Source organism: Lissotriton vulgaris, chromosome 3_2 (genome assembly GCF_964263255.1).
Source record: "Lissotriton vulgaris chromosome 3_2, aLisVul1.2, whole genome shotgun sequence".
NCBI classification, from domain to species: Eukaryota; Metazoa; Chordata; class Amphibia; order Caudata; family Salamandridae; genus Lissotriton; species Lissotriton vulgaris.
In genome coordinates, this window is record NC_141690.1 from 202,881,107 (window position 1) to 202,900,576 (window position 19,470).

Here is a 19,470-nt window from a genome sequence, read left to right on the forward strand (position 1 = left end):
AGAAAATATTGTTGGCAGCATTTTGAAAGGAAACAGAAACAGCCGTTCTCCTAGTGAGTTTCACATTGTTACATTTAGGAAGAATGTTGAAGAGTAGTATGTGGAAAATCTGAAGCCATTTTTCTACAAACTCTCAATCAGCCTTGGATGGAAAAAAAAATCCTGAAGAATGTACAAACTGAAAACCAATTTTTGTCTGTATAGCATCAACAGCAACGCTTGAGTCAGCTTTGTGTCAAGCCGCCATTTTCATTCAATCAATAGCGTCCCCCTGCACACATTCAGGGACCTGGTCGTGTCTTCAGATGAAATGGATTGTAGGAAAAGAAGCAGAAAGGAAAAGGAAAAAAGTTCCGCCGGACCTCGGGAGCCGGCCGCCTATGTCATGTGCGACCTTTGGCCACACCAGGGCAATAGTGAAGCTGCAGCAGGTGCAAATAAGCTTCAGACAGTCTTACAAGCACTGCTCAGAACTCTCAACTGAGGCACTCAACATCCAGGACTTGCCATTCGGATCTTGGCGCCTTGTGCTGGTTCCGACCTATTCACACATCGGTCCACTACTGACATCACCTCATAAGCCAACGGGGCACCCCACGCCGACTTTCGGCGCAGCATTGTAGGATGGCCACACCAGTGCGGCAACTCGCTGGACACCACCTCGGTGCCATCCGGATCTCGGCGCGTTCGAGTCACTGTACCGCAAAACTGACCGGAACTCAGCTGGACACGCCGTCTTTCGGCGCAGCATTGTAGGATGGCCACACCAGTGCGGCAAGTTGCTGGACACCACCTCGGTGCCATCCGGATCTCGGCGTGTTCGATTCACTGTACCGCAAGAGTGACCGCAACTCAGCTGGACACGCCGTCTTTCGGCGCAGCATTGCAGGATGGCCACACCAGTGCGGCAATTTGCTGGACACCACCTCGGTGCCATCAGGATCTCGGCGCGTTCGATTCACTGTACCGCAAGAGTGACCGCAACTCAGCTGGACACGCCGTCTTTCGGCGCAGCATTGTAGGATGGCCACACCAGTGCGGCAATTTGCTGGACACCACCTCGGTGCCATCCGGATCTCGACGCATTGTGCTGCCTTCGGCCTATTCGCACATCGGTCCGCTACTGACGCCGCCTCACGTGCCAACGGATTTTCTACGCTTTTTGTAGGCCTATGCCGCATAACAGGTCATGTGACTTGTTTATAAAACTTTTCATTGGTTCATTTTACTTTTGGTTTCCTAAAGATGGAAGGCTTGGTCATATGACCTAAAAATAACACTTTTCATTGGTTTAGAACATTTTTTTTTCCCAAACGATGAAAGCCCCACCTTGTTTCTGGATCATTCAGACTGAAGCTGGCGTCAGCATGAGAGCACCACCATCTCGTGGCTCCGTCGTGGTCATTCCGCGAGCAATCATGGCAGCCGCTCCCCACCGGAAGCCTGCAGGAGTCGGGGGCCCCCAAGACTTTTGTAGAATCTTCACGGCTGAGGGGACGCTTTTCGAGAATGGAGCCCAAGCCCTAGCAGGCAAGCGTCCGAGTTCCAAGGTGTCCCAGGGCCATTTCAGTGGACCAGGCCCAAAACCGAAGAGCCGTCCGCCATTTTAAGAGTCATGTGGCAGCCGCCTATCGCTGCACTGCAAGAGTGGGAGCAACTCAACAACATGGTGAGCGAGACGCTGTAGCCGCAAGAGCGGGCGCAACTCAGCTGGATGGCCGCCACCTGGGGAGGCCCGTTCACGCCGCCTCCCCCACGCCCCCCCCCCCCCCCCGGGCCGCCCCACGCCAATTTTCGGAGCAGCATTGTAGGATACCAAAACCAGTGCGGCAGTTTACTGGACATCACCTGGGTGCCATCAACATCTCAGCGCGTTCTGCTGCCTTGGGACTATTCGCACAACAGACCGCTACTGACGAGGCCTCCCCCCGCACCACCCGGGACGCCCCACGCCAATTTTCGGAGCAGCATTGTAGGATCCCAAAACCAGTGCGGCACCCAGGCGACATCACCTGGGTGCCGTCAAGAACTCTGCACGTTGTGCTGCCTTGGGACTATTCGCACAAAAGACAGCTTCTGACCATTGTTGCTTTTTTGGGTGAAAAATGTTTAAATGTTTTTACAGTTTTTGTTCCGTTCATTATATTTAAAAGTTAATAAAGTTTTATAATGTTACTTTGTTGGAGTGTTATAAATTTTTTTTAAAACGGGTGAATGGGGCCTTGAATCGGGTTATTGTCATGTGTGGGCTTTGCAAGTGTACTGCTACAGGATCGGACATTTCAAACTCAAATGCACGTTCTTTTTCTTACCTTTCCGAAGCATGGAGCGCAATAGCAGGCAGAGAAAGGGTGATGCACGTGTTGAACACTACCTGACCTGGCAAGTTGCTGGCAGTGCCCCCCCGCCCGCTCCTGAAAGAGGGCACACACACACCGCCGCCCCGAGTACTTCACAAATCTTTAAAAGACCATGCGCTTGTTCATGAGGCTTAAATGGTTTATCACCTCTTCTAGAACACCTGCATCGACCCTCTGACGTTTCCTGGAAAAATTAGCACGTAACACAATACCAAGCCCTGTCAGCTGAAACCCCCGAGAAATCATGGGGCATATTATCAAGGGGGTTTATTTCCGCTTTTTTGGCTTTAAAAGCCAAAAAAAAAGAGATAAAATGATCTCCCTATTACCAAGCTGTCGCTAACACCAGTTAGTGACAGCTAAAAGGAGATAGCGACCATCTTGGGCCCCGCTTTGCATGTCAGTGATATTTATCACTAATGACATGCAAAGTGGGCGTGCCAAGATTTTAGCGACTGGAAACAGTCCCTAACCATCGCTATCTCCTATTACCAACTTTTGGAGATATTCGCGCTAAGCGCAAATATCTCCAAAACCTAACACCTGCCCTGAGCAGTTTTTAGCCATGTTATCCAAAGGGAGATGGATAACATGGCTAAGAGCATTTCTTGGATAATGCATGAATATCGCTGACTTTTCAGCGATATTCATGCATTGCGGCCGTTTTTTATCGCATTTGCGATAAACCTTGCTAATAGCAAGGTTTATGTGCGATAAAATTCGCCGATGTGCGGCGATAATTTTTGTCTCTAAGCAAGTTAGAGACAAAAATTATCGCTAGTTGTTGGTAATATCCCCCCGGGTTTTTCCTTGCAGGAATCGGGAGGCGGGAGACTAGCACTGAAATCAGTAGTCTCACGCCTGAATCGGGAGGGTTGGCATGTCTGGATACTCTACAGCTGGGGCCATAAACTACATCCGCAGGGCTACGTGATAGCCTGGGTCCGGCCTGGACAATCGGACACAGAGGAAGAGGAGTGTCAGAGGGTGCGTTAGTGAATAGGGTGAAAGGGAGGTGTCGGGCGGGCACAGGGTGTGATTCTCAGAGAATAGCAGCGCAGATGGGGAGAAGTATATGGCCCATGCATGAGAGAGAGAGCGGGGGTGACCAATGCGTGGGGGAGATGCTTGCGAGGGTGGGGAGCCATGCTGAGGATCGGCGGCGTGCAGAGAGTGGCCCTGGTCAAGGCATCTAAAATGGCTGCCGTGCACGACAAAATTGTGGCATTGGACAAAAACGCAAAATGGCGCAGACAATATTTATCAATAAGGATTCATTTATAACAAAATATTTACTCGCAGTGACAAAATGGTGGTCAACACTTCCTGATTTCCATCGAATCGAACGTTAACAAACGTCACGCAGCAAAAAAAAAAAAAAAAGCTCACGCACAGAGCAGTTTTTAGACATGTTATCCAATGGAAGGTGGATAACATGGCTAAGAGCATTTGCTGGATAATGCATGAATATCGCTGACTTTTCAGCGATATTCATGCATTGTGGCCGATGTGCGGCGATAATTTTTGTCTCTAAACAATTAAAACGAAGCACAAAATGGCGAATTCCCGTTTCGCTACCAGTTTGCGGCCCAGTTCGCGGCCCGTGAAGCGCTTCTACCGTGAAAAATCATTTTTTTTTTATTTTCCCCACGGGACCCTTTAATAACCCCAACAACATTCCTAGGGGGTCAAGAGGGGTACACCTTGCCCCCTTTCAATAAATTCCCCCTTCGTTTTTCACCTCTTCTTCTCTCTCGATCCTACCGAGAGATAAGATGGCGGCCGCTCCGGACTGTTTAGAATGTTGACAGACACCGGAGAGCCAATCAGCTTTCTGCGCGCAAAGTTCCGTTTCGCGAAAAGTAAGCGGACCGGAGCGCAGCCCGGAGCGCTGTTACAGATATATATCTTGTTTTGAACGTTAATTTCTCAAAAACTACTGGAGCACATATATTGAGACCTAGCAAAGGCACATCGGGCTAACAGTCCCTACAATTTTGCCAAGTTTCGTGCAAATCCATTCAGCCGTTCGAGCTAAAAGTGAGTCCAACCGCCCTATGGAAAACTCAATGTTAAAAACGCGTTTTGGGACCCCCATTTTTTCTCAGCCCCCCCTTGACGAAACCCCCCCAAATTTTCAGGGGCTGCTCAGAAACAAAATGTGCCATTTTCCTGAAAATTTCAGCCGATTCCGTCCACAAACGCCAAAGTTATTAGACATAGAATTTTCAAAAATCCCACAGGGAATTAATCCTAACTATATATACCTACTGGCGATAGCCAGTAGGTAATATGTATATATATATATATATATATATATATATATATATATATATATATATATATATAAAAATTTCTAGGTTATTTGACACATATTTGGCACCATTTGTGAAGGATCTGTCCTCTTATGTGAGAGACACTCAGGACATCCTTAGACTGATTGATGACATCACGTGGGACTCAGATATGCTTCTGTTTACCCTGGACATCGCCAATCTGTATACTTGTATTGGCCACAAGGATGGCATTTCTGCTGTAAACTGGTTTCTATGTAGGAAACCGCTCAAATTCCACCAACTCAACCGTATGCTCCTAACAATGACCAAATTTTGTCTCGAAAACAAAAAAAATGTTGTTTGCGGGTACCCTGTACAGGCAGACACGGGGGACAGCGATGGGCACGTGCTTCACCCCCAGCTACGCAAACTTGTTCGTAGGCTGGTGAGAAAAGCACGTGGCCTGGGGCGGGACCAACGAGAAATGGTTGGACCAAATCATGATCTGGGCCAGATACATTGACGATCTCTTTGTTGTTTGGCGTGGCGACAGGGCCTCTGCTGAGGAGTATGTGGCTGCGCTAAACAACAATGAGATGAACCTGAGGTTCACTAGCACCATCAGTGATACCTCAGTAAATTATCTGGACCTAGAGGTCTATGTGGTAGGCAATACACTCCACACGAAACTCTACAGAAAGCCCACGGCTGGCAATGCCGTGTTACATGCGGCAAGCCACCATCCCAAGAGTCTGATTCAAAATATTCCATTTGGAGAATTACTCCGCCTGAAACCCAACTGTTTGGGTAATGAAGAATTTGTGAAAGCCAGGGGTGATGCCACAATAAGATTTAGAGAAAGGGGCTATTCCAAAACAATACTAGGGAATGCAACGAGTAGAGTAGACCTGATTGACAGAAAAGACCTACTGAAAGACAAGACCAAAACAGAATCAGAAGGTATAACACGGATGATTATCAATTTCAGTATAAGATCAGGAGAATTGGTACTGGTATTTAACAAAAATTGGCATATTCTACAAACAGATGCCACTTTAAAAAGTATCATACCTGCACATCCATCCATAACATACAGACGCTGTCAGTCTTTAAATGACCATCTGATACATAGACATTTCAAGGTCCCACCCAAAGTAACAAAGATGAAGCCCATTAAAGGTTTCTTCCCGTGCATGCGCTGCAAGGCGTGCAAATACAGTAAGAAAAGAACCAAATATGAAGGGAGACCCAACGATCCCCGCCAGACAAGAGAAATTGTTAAATTTCTCAATTGCAGTTCGGACTACGCAATATACTGCTTGGAATGTCCCTGTTCCATGAGGTACATTGGCAGCACAATCCATCCTGCGAAAAAACGCGCATTAGAGCACATGCGTGCAATAACAAACCGGGATAAAACTTACCCCGTGGCACGCCACTTCAAAACACATCACAACAGTAATAGAGCCCTACTCATTTTCTTCTGCCTGGACCAGGTTGATAGAAAAGAGTCAGGCGGACATCGTGTTAAGGCTCTATATGGCCGGGATACCCGTCACCCCCTCCCAACACAAATCCCCAAGGATGGGAAGACGGACACAGCTTTTGAACTTTTGGAAGGCGGTAGGGAGTTACCCTCCCGGCCGTATTTATTAAAATATGAAACAATATTAAAAACATTAAAATAACAGTTTCATATTATGTACAATTTTCATTTATACATTACGATGTTTATTGGCTAACCTTAACAAATCTCTAATACAAAGGTTCTCCTAGCCGAGTCTAAACATCCTGCAAATGCATACTCTCTAAATAAAATTGTACATCCTAACATTATGGGCCAACGGCAAGGTCGTAACCGGTGTCAGATCCCTAATACCAGACCTCCCCCCTCACTTGTGAGGGGCGGGCGCACAGAGGACTGTACCTCTGTGCCAACTTCCAATTTCCCTTGTCTTAACGGGGGCCCCTTATTAACTCGACGCCATCTTGGTGGTCGTCCGAGGACTCGTGTGAGGTGTCTAGAAGGTAGCGTAGACCCCCCTCCCACCGCACACTTCTTACCACATCCGCCGTCGCGGATGTCCTGGCCCCGGGAAATTCGTAGGAGGGGCCGTAGCCACCTCCTCCCCTGGGAGGGGCCTATGACCGCCTTCCCTTTCGGCGACCCCCTACTCAGAAGGGTGCCGCCTCCCCGTGTGAGGGGCCAATGGCCGCCTCCCCCCGGGCGCTCCCATCCATAATGGGTGGCGCCCACCTCAAGGGATCTTCAAATTACTGCTCACCGATCATGACCTTACCGCCCGACCAAAATAAATACGACGTTTTTGAACCTAATGAAGAGCAGAAAACAGCTAGACTGGACATTCGCAATATAGACCTTTGCCTCGTCTACACATGTAACACATCTTTCAAACTAGACTGTGATACCCTGCTTACTTTGAGTGAGAAAACATGCTATGAAGAAAATCATTTTATTGCGTTAAAAACAGTCGAAAAATTCAAACTTTATTACATATAAACAACCTGGAAAAAAGAGATATTTTCACCGTGGATCAACTTTATTGTCATACTAATCATTGCCATAAGGGGCTGGTGGGTGGGTCAAAATTGGCTCCTTGTTCCGTCGAGGGCTCACGTGCAACGAGGAGGTGCAGCTTCCACGCTCAGGAACAAGAGGATGTTTCTTAGGATTGTTGCTCTTTTATTCTTCCTCGGGAGGGCGTGTACCCTCCCTCAGCCTGCCTCCAGGGCGTGGCCAACGGTGTAGGTGTCTAGGACAACCCCTCTTGGGCGGGAAAAGGCGCGCCCCGGCTACGCCGCTTCGGGCATACCAGCCGAGACACGCCCCCCGCCCAAAATGGTTTCCCGGGAGGATCAGGGCACCCGACCATACGTTCGGGGGGACCGAATTGGTCGCCCCTTTCCATATGGCCGGGATACCCGTCACCCCCTCCCAACACAAATCCCCAAGGATGGGAAGACGGACACAGCTTTTGAACTTTTGGAAGGCGGGAGGGAGTTACCCTCCCGGCCGTATTTATTAAAATATGAAACAAAATTAAAAACATTAAAATAACAGTTTCATATTATGTACAATTTTCATTTATACATTACGATGTTTATTGGCTAACCTTAACAAATCTCTAATACAAAGGTTCTCCTAGCCGAGTCTAAACATCCTGCAAATGCATACTCTCTAAATAAAATTGTACATCCTAACATTACGGGCCAACGGCAAGGTCGTAACCGGTGTCAGATCCCTAATACCAGAACTCCCCCCTCACTTGTGAGGGGCGGGCGCACAGAGGACTGTACCTCTGTGCCAACTTCCAATTTCCCTTGTCTTAACGGGGGCCCCTTATTAACTCAACGCCATCTTGGTGGTCGTCCGAGGACTCGTGTGAGGTGTCTAGAAGGTAGCGTAGACCCCCCTCCCACCCCACACTTCTTACCACATCCGCCGTCGCGGATGTCCTGGCCCCGGGAAATTCGTAGGAGGGGCCGTAGCCGCCTCCTCCCCTGGGAGGGGCCTATGACCGCCTTCCCTTTCGGCGACCCCCTACTCAGAAGGGTGCCGCCTCCCCGTGTGAGGGGCCAATGGCCGCCTCCCCCCGGGCGCTCCCATCCATAATGGGTGGCGCCCCACTGTAGAAAATGAGCCCGCATTGCTATCGATGCCCAGGCTGCTGGCGCAAGACGCCTCTTAGTTCCCATTCTGAATAGTTATCAAATAAAGAGACGGGCGCTGGATGCAGGAATCAAGAACAGAGTTTAATTCTCATGAGGAGAGCCAGTCATTTCAGACACGAAACAAGGTGTCATCGGGAGGTGCTCTAACAAGTGAGCTGAGACTCAACCTTTTATACCTCACAGAACACTTGGTATTACAGTCACAGCATTGTGAAACGAAGGAAAGATAACCCCATAATCCTCGTGTCAATCCTACCCCACATGTGTTCACAATAGGGACCCTTGACCTGCTGATAAGAGAGAGAGCAATGACGCAGCTGAATGTTCCGTTGATTATTAGGATGTGTGTGCCTGATCGTAGCCCAGGGGGTGGGGAGACCAAGATCAATAGTGGGTCTTTTGAAGAGGAGTGACTTCATACAATAAGGGCAGTAAATGGTATCTCCTGGCTTAGGCGATGGCCCTGGACATGTGTGGTCAGCCGGACTCGGGGGAAGGGGTCATCAAAGGAATGGTATTCATACCGCGTGGACAATCGAGCGCGGAGGGAGTGTTTGTCAACAGAGGGGCATTCATGGAGGGAAAGGAGGTGTTGGTCAGGCGCGGCCGTGACTCCCAAGGACAGGGTCTTGCAGAAGAAGAAGGTTTATGACTTGCCCATGTGAGGAGAAGGGAGGGGGAGCCAGGGTGGACACAGGGACAGAGCCACAGAGAGAGAGAGAGAGATCTTATGACCCGTACATGAGAGAGCGGGGGCAGTCAGGTGCAGCTGGGGAGGGCTATGTCAGCTAAGGCGAAGGATGCTTCTTCAAGAGGGAATGGGGGGGGGGTTTGTGGGTCAAGCAGAAGGGCTGCCTTTCACAGCAGGGTCGCGCAGAGGGAGAGGGTTTCATGGTCTATGCATGAGAGAGGGTGTTTAAGATGCGCGCAGACGGGAAGCCAGGGATTTCTAACCTTAGGCGGACAAAAGGCCAGGGTGTCTAAAATGGCTGTCATGTACACAGGAGTACAGGCCTTTGCTGGCAGTGGGATGTGGTTAATGCTTTATGGTATTCATGGTACGCGCAGGGAGAGGAGTGGGAAAAAGGGAAATGAACGTTGCTTATGTACATCAATATTTTCAAATTTCTACAGTCGCCCCTTGTTACATAGCAAAAGTTCATTTTCATAATCGAGGATGGTACATATAAACAGGCGCAGTCATAGAATTAGCATTGTCAATATTAGCATATGGCAAATAATCATGGACAGTTGATGTGTTTGGCAGAATGCGGCACATAGGAGATTGCATTTTGTCGAGTTCCTATCATTTTCAAAGCACTTCATAGCATAAATGTTTCTGACTTAAAAATGTGACCAATGAACATTTTGACCAAGCAATTGAGGGCGGAATTCAGTTCAATACACAAGATCTCTTCGTCACAGTGTCTTTTTATCAGTGAGCCATCACTGGTAGGCTCTAGTCCGTGTACTTCCGTTGGCGCTGTTCAGCACCGGCGGTGGAGCTATAGGTCCAGCTCGGTTCTATCCTTACGCGTTGCAGGGTGCGGTCAGTCCTCTGCTGTTAGACCACAGTCCTGTTTCCTAAACAATCCGTTTGGCGGCGCCTTATGCTCGGCACCTATATTTTCCGTGGCAGCACCCTATTCCCATATGAATGCAGTTCTTCCCTTTTGGCAAAAAGTCACGTGGAAAAGAGGGTGAGTGTGGTTCAAATAGTCAATAGGAGAGAGAGAGAGAGAGAGCGGAGTTGGGTCAGAGTTCCTGAGACGCACAAAAGGGACCAAGGGAGCAAAGGATAACAAGCAGGCAGGCCCATCAATCGGGCCCAAAGAAGGGGGACGGAGACTCCAGGCACACGTGGGTTAGCAGACGGAGGGCTTCAAGGCGGCCCGTCATTTTTCATTTTCCACGTTGAAATTGCGGTCTTGTCCCGTATCTTGTTGCTCTGCAGCTCCACCTTTGGTCGAGGTCATACGTGTCCCAAGATCTGCAGTCAGGCTGTACGTCACATTTGACCCATCTCCTTCGGCAATCGTGAATCTTTGAATAGGTACAAGACAAGGTTTTTAGAGAAATGGCAGAAGAAGATATCTACGCATGTGAATTCCTCCCTCAATTCTACGCATTTGGGAGATACGCTCACTGGTCACAGTCAGAGGTCCATTACCAAGCAGTGCATGTGTCAGCATTCCTACTGAGTTTATGGCAGGTCTATCCATCGTTCTATTTATAACTCAAGTGAGGATAAATGAGATTCCCATCAACTGTGCATTACATCATATTCAACATTACGGAGCATTTCCCTTCAGGACTGGCTAACCTTTTCAAACAGGGCGGGGGTGCCATCATCGAGAGTCAGGCAAAACAAGGTTTTCTCGAGGGTCAACAGCTACTCATGGTCATCATGTTTATATCCGGGACAGCAGCTGGGGTCTATCAAATGGGGCGGGGATGCTTCGGGCGCTCGCGCTTGGGTGCAAAAAAGGGGGGGGGTCAATCTGGGCATTGGGGGTCAATCTAGACGTTGGCGTTCGCCTCTGATGAACAGAAAAATAGGGTGCCATTGACATACAGTTCCCCTATGAATGGCCAGATTTGGGGGACCTTAGTCGTCTTACCTGTCCTTTCCTTCTCAGCCAATTTAAGTTCATAATTTTGCAGAAAGGAGAGGTAGTAATATGGCGAGTTACAATCATTTTTATTTCGGTCAATTTCGCTGAACACCTCCGCGTTCAATAAGTATCAAATCAGACTGGTGCCGGTGGGGCACAATTTTACCGAAAAGAGGGAGAGAAAATAGGGAGACTCTCATAGAGAGTGAGAGTCGTCCGCAATCTAAACGAGCCATTCGGTACACGTATGACATGTAGAGAGAGAGAGAGAGAGAGAGAGAGAGAGATAAGGGGGTGGTGAGAGAGAGAGAGAGAGAGAGAGAGAGAGAGACGTGTACGAAAATAGGTCATTTAGTGCGCTCACAACACAGAACAGCAAAGGTCAGGTAACACGCAAATACAGACAGAGGGAAGACATAAACCCGTACATTACATACACACAAACTCAGACAAGGGAAGACAGTACATGTGTTACATACAAAAGAGTTCACGACAAAACATAAAACAGTTATTGGCCAAACAGAACTTCTGCATGCTGCGCATCTTTAGTATCCTATTTATCTACGTGCTGAGCTCTTTTTACCTTTTCCTCCTTTTCCTCTCATTTTCCTTTTCGTTTGTTATTTCTTCGAGCCTTCTCATTTGCCAATACTTACACCTCGATTAGTTGATCAGAAATTAACCTGGTCGCGCTATTTACCCATGGTTGGATCTTAAATCATTTTTCAGTTTCTTCCTTTGGTGGGAAGTTCTCCAGGCTGAGGCAACGGCAAGTATTGATCGGGAGAACAGTCGGACAGCTTGGCTATATCTATGAGAGTGTGAGAAAGGGGGGCAGTGCATCTTGAACATCAGCAACATTTCTTAACTTCCCAGACGGGTGGTGCCGTGGCAACCCTTACCCGTACAATTTTTCTTTGTCCTTTCCCTACCTAGTCAAAACGTCCAGTTTCATTATTTAACGCGTCGTTTCTAGTCAATTTTATTTTTTGTCATTCAGTACTTGTCCAGTCTCTATGTCAGTCCATCCTCCCGTTGCTATGTTCTAAGGAGGAACAGTCATGTTTAAGTCTACGTCTTTTAAAAACTTTTATTTGTCATAAGGACCATGCCCATATTCCCTTCTTCCCCTTCTCATTGGCGGTTCGGTCATCGTCCTTCCATACATCAGCCAGGGTTCCGACGTGACCTGCAGAAGGGAGGAGAAAGAAGGGGTGGGGGGGGCAATATTCAAACCTCTTCAGCATGCAGTAATCCGGAAATGTTTTTACCTACCACATACTCGACCTATCTCCACGTAGTGCATTTCTCTACCATCACGGCGTTTAAGCCCAGAGGGACCAGAAATGTCAGACAGATAATCATTGACGATCTGCGTATCTACGTGAGTTACTTGGTCGTAACCCCTTTTGATCGGGTACAAGGGTGGCGGTCAGGTGGCATTTCTGTGGTGTCGTTTTAGGGTTTCTAAAGCACTTTTCCGGCTGCCTGTGACACATAGTGTGGCTGCTAAATATCGGGTCCTTTTTAACCTTTAACCTTCATCATACTTTCTCGTTGCTCACAGTAGTAATATATTCAAAACTCATTAATGCAACCGCTACAACTATGCTTTCGTTTTCAAAAAATACTTTTAATAAAAAGTGTGGAAGTATAAATACAGGCCTACAACCCAGTGGACTAGCCACGGAGCAGATTGGAACTGTACATAGGAAGAACTAAGCTGGTGGCAGTTCATTGCATAAAGTGCGGCAGTGCAATAAAATTGTATTAAACTCCCCTACAGAGCAAGCATGATGCATGTCAGTAATTCATCTTTAATAAATTCATAAATACATTATCCAATGTTCATTCATTACCTTAAATTACACCAATTCATTTTCCAACTCATAATCAGTACCCACCCTAAGTCAATTCATTGTCCAAGCACATACTCAATATCCTTCGTATCTACTTTCATTATCCAAAACGTTATATATCTCGGGGTAAAAAAGCTTGCGCAATCAGGGTGCAACAAAGTTCATTAAAAACGTCTCATTTTGTGTCGGCGCCATTTTGGGTGGGGTCAGGCAAGTTCCAGCACAGTCAGAGTGTCTCTAGTCTCGCATGGTTGGCCCAGAACTTTCCATTGGCAGTTCAGAAAGTCTCGTGCAATGTGGTTAACAGTCTAACAATATGGACCATGAGTCAAAGAATGGGAAGGGCGGCAACAATTTTCCTACCGGGTCATCCTGGTGTTCCTCCGGAACTGAACAAGCCTGTGCCGTGGCGGCATTTTAGCCATTTCCGATCCGAGTCTGGTGCCGGCAGGAGTAGCACCGATGTCGTGGTTCCCAGCGAAGGGGGCGGGGGCACCCATGCAGGGGGGGTCGGGGGCCCCCCGGCTCTTATAGAATCTTCAAGGTCGAGGAGAGGCGATATGGAGCGTGTGCCCGTCCTGGGCAGAAGACCGCTTTTTGATGTTGACCCTCTTTAAGTAAGAGCATTGGGGTGTCGCTGGAAGCCTCCACCTGGAGGGAGGTGGGGGAGGTTCGTTCGCGCCACCTCCCCCTTCCAGCGACCCCGCGCCGTTCCTCGGCTCCGTCGCTTCGATATTGGCCGTGCCAGCCATTGAAGATGGGGGGGGGGTGGTCGGCGGCTGAGGCAAGACAGCCCCCCCCCCCTTTTTGACATGTGGCGGGACTACCTCCAACTCTCCAGGAGTTTGAAATGTGGCGGAACTACCTGTAACTATGCAGGCGATGGCATGTGGCGGCACTACCTGTAACTATCCAGGAATTTGGCATGTGGCGGGACTACTTGATTTGCCGCCGTTCTCGCCCCTGGCTTCGGCCTTCTTCGTGGGTCGGACCAGGCGAGAGACAGAAGGGGGGGGGTGGTCGGTGGCTGAGGCAAGACAGCCCCCCCCCGTGGCCTGCAGGGCAGCAGGAGAGGAGAGAAGGAGAGGTCTCTGCCATTCTTTTGGACCGCCTGCCCAACATCATCTCCTCCTGACCGTGGCCAGGCGAGCCCCTCGTGCCACGAGGCCTCGCCTTCCGGATGGGCGTAACCGCGGACCCGTTGCACTTCGGGAGCTTCCGGAATGGGGGTAGGTACCTATTGATTTGCTTTCTATTTCATGTGACCGTTATTTGGGCGTGGTGGGAAATGAGGCAGACATGTTGGGAGCAGGAATAGGCAGTGAAGCCTAGCTACCTCGTGGCTTGCCTTGGTGTCAAGCTTGTCTTCCCTCGCCATTTTTATGTTTCTTATTACGGGTTATTTCTAACGTTTCTTATTTTGTTTTTAGCGAAGTTGATAACTTCCTCAGTGGCCTACTGATTTCGCCCAACTCCTTTTCTTGTATTTTTATGCCATAACCTAATATGAGCCATAGCAACTAGTCCACACTTAATGAACAGGTCCTTATTAGGTGTGCCCTCCAGTGGAGCTGGATAGTTCAACTCTAATAAGCGGTCCGGGCTAAACAGGCTACCAACCAGTGGGGAGAAGATAGGCATGACGGATTACAACGGGGACAAAAGTCTGCATTACCTATCTTATCACAGCGGGCAAAGACTAGGCAGAATATTTCTATTCTCCGTTGTTTGGCGGCGGTGAATACCTCAAACGAACCAATACCGAACAATCAATGTTCGTTCAATCAAACAATTCAGTGGGGAGAATAAGTGGGCACGAAAAGTTATCGTTGCCCACTCTTTCTCTACCTGCAAAGCGAGACCTTGTTCTTCCCTGTTTGCAGACAAAGAATCTCCAGACAATAATCCACGAACGACAGTTCGGGAAACAGTGGGGGAGGAAGATAAGCACGACGGATTACAATGGGGACAAAAGTCTGCGTTACCTATCCTTCACTGCTTGCAGAGAGAGAGCCTGTTGTTTTCTCCGTTTGCAGACAGTGAATCTCCAGAGGGTTTCAACAAAGCGTAATACTAGTATTATCCAAAACAATCATTTCACAATTTGTCGCATTTACGCGACCTTACCCGGACCGGACCGTGTGGGCAGTTCTTCGCCTTCCTCCTTCCAGCGCCCGATCGTTCTCTTACTCCATGATTTTACCGCAGCAGTCCTGTGGGATTCCAGTCAGGACAGTAGGTCACTCAAGAGAGGTCCGTTCAGAATAGGTGAAGTTCATTCAATCGGCAGCCGGACGAGGGCCCTCTCAAGGCAGGTATACTCCGATCATTTAGATGTTCACCTCATCGTCTGGATCTCTCTTACTGGACCTTATGTCACTGATGGACCCCGCGTTGGGACGCCAATTGTAGAAAATGAGCCCGCATTGCTATCGATGCCCAGGCTGCTGGCGCAAGACGCCTCTTAGTTCCCATTCTGAATAGTTATCAAATAAAGAGACGGGCGCTGGATGCAGGAATCAAGAACAGAGTTTAATTCTCATGAGGAGAGCCAGTCATTTCAGACACGAAACAAGGTGTCATCGGGAGGTGCTCTAACAAGTGAGCTGAGACTCAACCTTTTATACCTCACAGAACACTTGGTATTACAGTCACAGCATTGTGAAACGAAGGAAAGATAACCCCATAATCCTCGTGTCAATCCTACCCCACATGTGTTCACAATAGGGACCCTTGACCTGCTGATAAGAGAGAGAGCAATGACGCAGCTGAATGTTCCGTTGATTATTAGGATGTGTGTGCCTGATCGTAGCCCAGGGGGTGGGGAGAGCAAGATCAATAGTGGGTCTTTTGAAGAGGAGTGACTTCATACAATAAGGGCAGTAAATGGTATCTCCTGGCTTAGGCGATGGCCCTGGACATGTGTGGTCAGCCGGACTCGGGGGAAGGGGTCATCAAAGGAATGGTATTCATACCGCGTGGACAATCGAGCGCGGAGGGAGTGTTTGTCAACAGAGGGGCATTCATGGAGGGAAAGGAGGTGTTGGTCAGGCGCGGCCGTGACTCCCAAGGACAGGGTCTTGCAGAAGAAGAAGGTTTATGACTTGCCCATGTGAGGAGAAGGGAGGGGGAGCCAGGGTGGACACAGGGACAGAGCCACAGAGAGAGAGAGAGAGATCTTATGACCCGTACATGAGAGAGCGGGGGCAGTCAGGTGCAGCTGGGGAGGGCTATGTCAGCTAAGGCGAAGGATGCTTCTTCAAGAGGGAATGGGGGGGGGGTTTGTGGGTCAAGCAGAAGGGCTGCCTTTCACAGCAGGGTCGCGCAGAGGGAGAGGGTTTCATGGTCTATGCATGAGAGAGGGTGTTTAAGATGCGCGCAGACGGGAAGCCAGGGATTTCTAACCTTAGGCGGACAAAAGGCCAGGGTGTCTAAAATGGCTGTCATGTACACAGGAGTACAGGCCTTTGCTGGCAGTGGGATGTGGTTAATGCTTTATGGTATTCATGGTACGCGCAGGGAGAGGAGTGGGAAAAAGGGAAATGAACGTTGCTTATGTACATCAATATTTTCAAATTTCTACACCACTTCAAGGGATCTTCAAATTACTGCTCACCGATCATGACCTTACCGCCACAGGCCGGATAGTTGACCGGCTATCCGGACCCCCCACAAACTCCTACTAAAGGTCATGAACTCACAAACCCCTTAACCAAGCTATGAAGTCTCCTATGAGTAAGACATTCCCCTCCCGGGACAAATGAACCCCATCCTCGAGATACATATGGTCCCCCCGAATACATCCATGCGGAATACAATGCAACTGTCCTGAGCGAAACAACCTACTAAGTTTGTTATTGACCTTCTTAACTGAATGATTCAAGGCTGTCACAGAGAGGGCCCCCCGCCACATTCTTCTGGGAATCATGTGTGACCATGCTATCATGCACCCACGGACCCTTTTCGCCAACCAACTAACAGTCGATAGAATTTGCTCGAGCAGTACTCGTCGACCCATGGTCACCAAATCATTTCCTCCCAGGTGTACTATGATTACAGACGGCGGTGACCTTGTCCGCCCTAACAGTCCCTCAATAAAACATTGAAATTGGTCAATACAGAGCCCGCCCCTTCCGTGGAAGGTCACCCTGTACCCGTATTCCCCAGCTACGTGAATCATGTCACCTGCTTTGAATACGTCCCAGGCACGCCTCACGTATGAGTGGCCAACGACCCACACCACTCTTCCCTCAGCCGGTGATCTTTGACCGCTGGTCCCCAGGTGTCGGGTCAACTGCACAGTCCGCCCCGCAAAGCCTGCTCGCGAAACTGTAGACCAAACAGAAAACAAGAAGCGTGAGTGCATGACATTGGCTTCACAACATGTGCAACCGCACATACCTTTTATAACAGTTCGAGGACCAACGCCCCAACTGTTTCACTTTTTCAGTACTCAGACCCCTGGCTTTAGCCTCTGTAGCAGCCCCTATCCGGAAGGAATGGGTCCCAAAATCGCTCGGGTCCAAGCCCGCTGCCGCGATCGCCATTGTTAGCACGCGCTGAAACTGAAACCTGGTCAGCGGAGTGGCGTCAGTATGTCTCAGCAAGCTTCCCCCCCACGATACTGCCCTCTGCGCCAAATATGCCTCCACGCATTTCACTGGGCACGTGGGGGACCCTTGAATGCGCTGGACAACCACACTGTCCCCGATAGCTCCCTGATCAGTTTTGGACCTGGCTATCGTGATTATCATTGAATCACCCTTGATCAGAATGTGTTCTCGACACAGACCTCCCCCCGTATCCTGCTTGTTCTTTGCTACCAGCTCGCTTACCCGCATAGCCCCATGGAATGCTAATGCAAAAGCGGCCTGGAACAGCACTGCCTCTGACTGGGATGAACATGTTGCAGGGAGTACGGACATTAACATGGACAATCTTTCTAGCCCGATCGGGCGCCTCAGGTCCCCTCTACGACCCTCGAGGCGTTGCCACCCCCGCAGTGCCTTCTTTACTAGAAAGGACGATGTGGGGTCCTCGATGCCAGGCGCCTGCGCCATGAAAGCAATGGCGGCCCGGTGCGTATTGGCCGTTGCCGCTGATCGGCCTGCCTGGTGGAGTGACACTAGGAACTTCAGGACATACTCTTCCTGCCCCCAATGATCCCCCCTAGCTGGACCCAAAAATGACCAATAGGAACGGAACGCCCCTTGGTATGCCTTCCTTGTCCTGGGTGCTAGGCTTGCTCCCACGAGGTCCTGTAATCCGGGGCACCGAGATACCAAAGAGCTTCGGGAAATGGTGCCGCCACCAAGTCCGCTGAAGGTAGATAACCCCTGAAGGCCTGCATGTGGGAACGAGAGAGTGCATCAGCCGCCTGGTTCAGTACACCCGGCACGTGCCTCGCCTTAAAGTGGACGTTCAATCTCAAACACAGTAGTACAATTTCCTTCAGTAATCTCAAAATCCATTTGCAGCGTGCTGCCTGATTATTGATACATTCAACCACGGTCATGTTGTCGGACCAAAACACCACTGTGCGGTCACGAAACCCGTCTGGCCATGTCTTCAAGGCCACAAAAATGGGAAACAGCTCAAGAAACCCAATGTTACCTGTGAGCCCACTGTCGTGCCACCACGTCGGCCGTTGCAACTGATGGAGAGTCACTTTTTCTTTGCTGATGCACAATTCTAGAGAGGCCCTAAATTTCTTTACCTTTTCCCTGGGCAGACGGAAACATCCCTCCACTGAATCGAGCTCTATTCCAAGAAACTCGAGTGAAGTAGATGGCCCCACTGTCTTCCCTGGTGCCACCGGCACGCCGAATTGTTTCATGAGATCGCAAAATTTCAGTAAAGCCTGTGCACATTCCGTGTCATCGGCTGTCCCCAAGAACAAAAAATCATCAAGGTAATGCATAACCTGCATATAGCCCGTAGCTCTGGTGAACGCCCATTGTAAAAAACAACTGAATTTCTCAAAATAAGCACAAGAGATGGAGCAACCCATTGGCATACATTTATCCATGTAATAGCGTCCTTGAAACATAAAACCTAGCAGACGCTGATCCTGTGGGTGTACCGGGAGCAACCGGAACGCTGATTCAATATCCGATTTGGCCATCAGCGCTCCGGGCCCCAGGCGATTCAACATGGCGACGGCCTCATCGAAGGATGCATACCGCACCGAACAAACTCCAGGGTCAATCGCATCATTCACCGAGAGACCCCTCGGAGCCGACAAATTATGAATCAACCTAAATTCACCTGGGTCCTTCTTGGGGACTACTCCCAACGGTGAACAAATGAAGTTAGCGACTGGCGGTTGCGCATATGGGCCAGCAACCCGGCCACGGGCAACCTCCTTTGCAATCTTAGCCTGCACCACCGCCGTATTCTGTTGAACCGATAGCTGGTTCTTACACTGCGACTGCCCCCGAAAATCCCCCGCCGGGTTGTGGAAACCATACGAGAAACCGTCTCGCAACACCCCAGCGGAGACATGATCAGGGTATTCATTCAGCCAAGGGATCATTGCCATGATGTCTACGGGGGTAGGTAGTGGTGCCCCTCGGTCGATGTTAGACCTGTTTGGCCCCTCCTCTACCCCCTGTATCACCATTCTTGGCCCTGCACGAACTCTCAGGGTGTGAAGATTGTCCGCACC